Raw genomic sequence first — 6,169 nt, 5'->3', positions numbered from 1 at the left:
GCCTGAAGCACACAGTACTGGTGATGTGTTTGTACACTTTGGATCTACACAAGTGGGACAATGCAGGACTCCATCTGCAATTGCAAAAAAGACAAATAAATTGTCAAATATCTGTTTTTGGTGAAAGATACTGGTCAGTTCTATACACATAAAAATGTAAAGTTACGTTTTCTGTGTAAAATGGCAAACAGAAATATGTGATGTTGTAAACTTGTAATGGTGAAGCAATTGTTGAAATGTAAAAATCTTTTGCTATTACCTGGTGGTAATGTTGTACTGCTTGGTGTAGGTGTTGTAATAATTTGTACCCGATTACACTCCGGAGTGGCACAAACAGATGTCCCACCAGTGATGGATCCAGTAGTATTCAGGAATATCAGATCTAGCAGGCTTTGAGGAGCTCTATTTATATTTGGAGAGACACAACCCTGCAGTGGATGTGTTGTGGACTGATTTGACACTGTTGAGAAAAAAAATTACCAAGTTTGATCTTTTTGAACACTTGCTTTTTTAAAACAAAACAAAAACACATGGTATTTCTGATCAATACTTATGTCGATCCACAATGTCTTTATTTTGTCACAAGTTGCGCAAAATGCTTTTATTCATCTATTAACATACTGTATGCTCATAAGCTGCATTTTATATCTTTACAGTGACTGCCAGCAGGTTCATAAAGTACTTTAAAGTGATACGTACAACTTGAAATGAAACCGGAATATTAACTTTTACTTCTTACTTATTTTAAAATATATGGAGTAAAAAGCACAGATAACTGTGCGAAAATGTAAGAAGTAGAAATATAAAGCTGTCTGAAAAATAATTGCTAAAGTATAATAGCAAAAGTTCTACTTATGTACAGTGACAAAGTATTTGAACATTGGTACTTTACAACTCTGACTACCTGTTGAATTAAAAGTTTTTATTGTTTTTAATCTGTTACATTAAAAGGTCAAATGTAGGCTACTTTAGTTTGTCAAATAAATGTGTACTTTGGTACGTATATGTTATATTCACTATTAATATCCATAAAATTTCTAAATATTTTTGTGAATGGGGCCAACACGTCATTTTCTACAAACTGGATAAAAATCAGAATTTGAATATTCGTTCAGAGCTCCTTATGGAGGCTAAATGTTGCGTGATGTCAGTTTTGTCCAACATTTCTCAGGTTCTTATTTGGATTACCCAAAGAACTACATTTGTTTCTAAGATTTTATGTAATTGAAATGGTATATTGCATGGCTTTTTGGTGCACAAGCCATTCAGGATGAACTGTGAGCTTTTATTGTTTTCCTAAAATCCACAATGGCATAAGAATTGGGTGAAAGCGGTGTGGAGGAAAGACTGAAAACCACTGAAAGACAGCATGCTTTTCTCCGACTATTTTGAAGACTCTGCCCTTTCAGTGTCTCCAAGTTTGAGTAAATCCATTGGTTTTATGCCCAAAAGGCTTGAGCTGAAGGAGAGGTCTGCAGCAACCATGAACTACTGAAAACATGTCTCCAAAATTCCAAGCAAATATTTAGTATTTGCAAAAAATGAGAAATAGTCAAAATGTCGACAAAGATGCAGTGCTTTCAGACCTTGAATAATGCACAGAAAACAAGTTCATATTAATTTAGAAACAACAATACTAATGTTTAAGGAGGTGTTCAGAAATCAATATTTGGTGAAATGATTTCCACCAAATACAGGATAACTGTGCAGTAGTTTCTTCGTTTTTTCTAGAGCTGTATTTAATCATAATGGAATCAAAAAATATTTATACCATGAGGGACACCCTGCATAACAGGAACTTTTTTACCTTCATCATGAGCCAAAAGAATGTGCCAAAGCCGAAACCAAAGCAAACTGGTGAGTTGATATATATTTTAGGACTATTAATTATGAGCATAATCAGGCCTGTCCCGTTCATGATCCAAATAGCTACACTGAGCACCTCCAACAAGGCAGCAGTAGAAGATACAGCTAGCAGGCTAGCAGCCACTCTAACCAGAGCCAGGGAGCCTGGTACTGCAAGGATTCCCAACGTTAAGGTCACACTGCTGTGAGGATCTTGTGTTTTGTGTCTTGTCTGTGCCCCCCTCTAGTGTTCCTCTTGTGTCATTCTCTTTCATCTCAGTCCTCAGTCTTCCAGCCRTCTCCAGATTGTTCCTTTACTTATAATCACRCAGCTGCTTCCAACTTCCACTCAGCCCATTTTTTATTTAACCAGACTCTCTTCACCATTTCACCACCGGTCATTGTTTGGTTTCTGCCCTGGCTTCCCCCATGTGCTCCAGTTCCTGTTTTTGTATTTATGCTGCCGCTATGTTGGTCTTTTCTTTAACAAAAGTTTTTAGTTACTTTGAGCTGGCTTGCCTGCATTTGGGTCCATCTCTCCTCCAGACCTCGGCAACTGCACGCAAATGTGACCTATTTCAGACTTTTCATTGTAGTGTGAATGACCCAGTTCRGATGTTTTCACTTAAAAGAAAATCCAATTTATGCCAATTCCATATATGGTACTCCAGATGTGTAGGCCTATTCAATAATTTTAAAAGCATCCTCAGTTTGAGTGCTTGTTGAGCTGAGTGGACCGATCCATGTAATATAAGAATACCAACCTTGGGRAGTGTAAATCTTGAAATTTCACACAGRCAGCTACAGGACAGAAGTCCAGTTAGTTAGTTTTTTTCTTTTAATTTTTCATCTGCCACCTGCTGCATCATTCTTCCAACATGACCATGAGACAGTTACAGAACACAAAGTGACTGAATCTCTGCAAAAGTGACTGGTTCCACTAACAGTAATGTGAACAATGTTTATAATGTTCACACTGAAGATACTGCAGTATAAATGCAGATWTATTGTGATTGGTGTGTCTGTAGCTAACCACCATATTACATTTCCTATCCRGTTAGCATTCCATTCAGGGATGCTTTCCTCCTCATTTTCTTCTTCAAAGTTTTCTGTATGAGCAGCACATTTCTCACTCAATARGACTGGTTCATATTGGTATGACTGGAAGATTTTTATATTTAGMTCTGTAGCGAAATCCTTTTCCGTATCAGAGACGGACATGATAGAAGCCAGATTGTTGAACAAAGGAAAGGTCACATATTTACAGCCATTTATCTCAAGAAGCTTAGAGCACAAGGTTTTTAACCTTGTATCCTTCATCCAAGGAACACAAAGGTTTTAATAAAGCTCAGTTTTTTTTTGGGGTGGGGGGCAGTAGGCCAATTTACAAGGCCCCCACTCATATGTTTTTTAATCTATCCCCACTCACCTTTAACAATAACTATAAATAGCCTTAGAAACTGAAATTATATTTTTGGCTCTGCTCTGTTGCCCCATTTAGCAGGTGGAAGGTCATACTTTAATTGTTTCACTTCAGTTGTGAATAATTTAAATCACAATTTTAAATAAGATTGTATGAATGCAAACTATGCAAAATGCACATTTTTTGGTGTTTTTCCTACATTTGATTGTTAAATGTTAAAATTAATGTACAAGTCTTGCAGTTTTAAGATGATTTGCCTAAAAGATAGTGTCCAGCTTAAAAACTTACCAGTCGCACTGAAACAGTTGGTCTCATTTCCTGAACATTGTACTGTAGAGGCACAGTTAGATGTGTGGGGGTCACAAACAAAACAAAACAGTTCATTATTGGGTTGAGTGGTGGGAACTGTAGGAGGAAAAAACAGAAAGACGTTTTAGACACATGAAAGAAAAGATTGGACTTGTGTTTTCAGTTTCTATGAAAAATCTTACAAGGTAGAGTTTMTGTGTTGCAGTTGTCAGTGTTGCAGCAGAAAGCAGAAGCAATTGAACTTGAGAAACCCAAGTCTGCTGAATAAGTCTGATTGCCTGTGCTTGGACACAGAGATGATGGTGCACAAGCCTTGTAGATTCGTTGTACTGCTGTTCCAGATAGATTGGCTGCAGAGGCAGAATAAAGGTTAGAAAGACTAATAAACAAAATCCAAAAGCAAACAAATAAACAAATAAAACAAAACAGAATAACAGATAACACATTCAGTATTATACAGCATGGTAATAAATGGGATTAGGGCTATACCTTGAATAGAAGCTGTTATACACATGGAGCCTGAAGCACATGCCATTGTTGATGTCTTTGTACAGTTCTGATCTACACATGTGGGACAATGCAGGACTCCATCTACAATCATGACAAAGAAGCATATTGTCAAATTTTGGTTTTGGTGCAAATGTACTTGTAAAAATTACATTGAAATTAAAAGAGTTTTATTTGTGTAAACTAGCACACTAAGTCATTTACCTTAGTCAACATCTAATATTGAAGTTTGGTATTTTTATGACAAAACATGTTCTTACCTTTAACTGTCAAGGATGTGGTGCCTGGTGAGGTTGTTGTGCTTAGTAATTTTGTGGTGGAGATTGTGCTTATTGAGGTTGTTGAGCTTGATTCACTTTGTGAGGCTGTGTTGGTTGGTGAGGTTGTGGATGTTGATGAGGTTGTGGATGTTGAGGTTGTGGATGTTGATGAGGTTGTGGATGTTGAGGTTGTGGATGTTGATGAGGTTGTGGATGTTGAGGTTGTGGACGTTGATGATGCTGTGGGCGTTGGTGAGGTTGTGGACGTTGATGATGCTGTGGGCGTTGGTGAGGTTGTGGACGTTGATGGCGCTGTGGGCGTTGGTGAGGTTGTGGACGTTGATGAGGTTGTGGACGTTGATGAGGTTGTGGACGTTGATGAGGTTGTGGACGTTGGTGAGGTTGTGGACGTTGATGAGGTTGTGGACGTTGATGAGGTTGTGGAGGTCGTCGTGGTTCTTGTGCTTGGTGAAGTTGTTGAGGTTGTTGTGCTTAAAGATGTGCTTTGTGAGGTTGTTGTGGTGCTTTGTGAGGTTGTAGAGTTAGGTGAGGTATCTGTTCTTGTTGAGATTGTGGTCTTTGGTGATGTTGTGGAAGTTGTGGTGCTTGATGAGGTTTTTGGGCTTGGTGAAGTCGTGGTGGTTGGTGTAGATGTTGTATTAAATGGTGTCTGATTACACTGTGAAGTGTTACAAACAGATATCCCACCAGTGATGGATCCAGTAGTATTCAGGAATATCAGATCAAGCAGGCTTTGAGGAGCTCTATCTATATTTGGAGAGATACAACCCTGCAGCAGATGTGTTGTGGACTGATTTGTCACTGTTGAGGGAAAATTATATGTATTTACAAAGTCAGTTATTATCTGAAAATTTGCTTTATGAAACAAAACACAAAAAAAACATAGTATATCTGATCAATAGTTGTGATTAGCCACTAAGTRTTTATCATGTCATAACTTTAGCCAAAGTCTATGTTTTATCCGTTGAATTCTATTCACAAGCTAAATTTGATCTCTTCATAGTTAGTCAATTCAAGTCAAGTTTGTTAGTATAACATTTCAACAACAAGGCAGTTCAAATTGCTTTACATCAAAATATATGTTAGATTAAATTTTGTATTGTTTTGAAGTAAGTCTAAGTTACTGTATTGAAAATATTTGAGGTTAAATGGCAAGGGATGTTTACAAAAGTGGACACCAGATCCAAACAGTGGATACTGTCTGTGAAGCTGGAGCTTCATTCTAACCTGATGGAAACAGTAACATCAAGCATGTCAAAATGAAAAATTTCAAGTGATTAACAAGAATGACTCGGCTAATAAATGCCGAATCCTTTTTCTTTCAAAATGTCTTTTCATTTTAGGTTTTTCCTCTCTCTTTTTTTTAGATGCGCTTTTAAACTTTTGCTCAGTTGATGAACAGCCTATTTAAAAAAATGCTTATATATTTTTTTTCTTTTCATTTCTACCTTTTGCATTTCAAAACTTATAAATATTCAATTGGTCCTAAAATTTTTTTTATCAGGGGTGTATATATTTAAAGAGTAATTTAAAAATAGACGTTGACACTAGATTAAAAAAAGTAACCAACTTAAAACTTACCAGTCGCACTGAAACAGTTGGTCTCATTTCCTGAACATTGTACTGTAGAGGCACAGTTAGACGTGTGGGGGTCACAAACAAAACAAACCAGTTCATTGTTGGGTTGAGTGGTGGGAACTTTAGGAGGAAAAAACAAACACAAAAAAGACAAGGTTTTGCACACATGACATAAAGGAAAATCAGACTTGTGTTGCCTGTCTCTTTGATGAATCTTACAAGGTAG

General features: G+C 37.0%; 1 protein-coding gene across 1 annotated transcript in view; it reads right to left on the bottom strand.

Moving 5' to 3' along the window:
* The window catches only part of LOC106514666 (phospholipase A2 inhibitor and Ly6/PLAUR domain-containing protein), a 29,978-nt gene that overhangs the window by 3,614 nt on the left and 20,195 nt on the right, over positions 1–6,169 (bottom strand). The gene's annotated exons all lie outside the window — the stretch shown is intronic.

Source organism: Austrofundulus limnaeus, unplaced genomic scaffold (genome assembly GCF_001266775.1).
Source record: "Austrofundulus limnaeus strain Quisiro unplaced genomic scaffold, Austrofundulus_limnaeus-1.0 Scaffold21, whole genome shotgun sequence".
Lineage (NCBI taxonomy): Eukaryota > Metazoa > Chordata > Actinopteri > Cyprinodontiformes > Rivulidae > Austrofundulus > Austrofundulus limnaeus.
The sequence above is the reverse complement of the archived record's forward strand: the minus strand, read 5'-3'. Positions and strand labels throughout refer to the sequence as shown.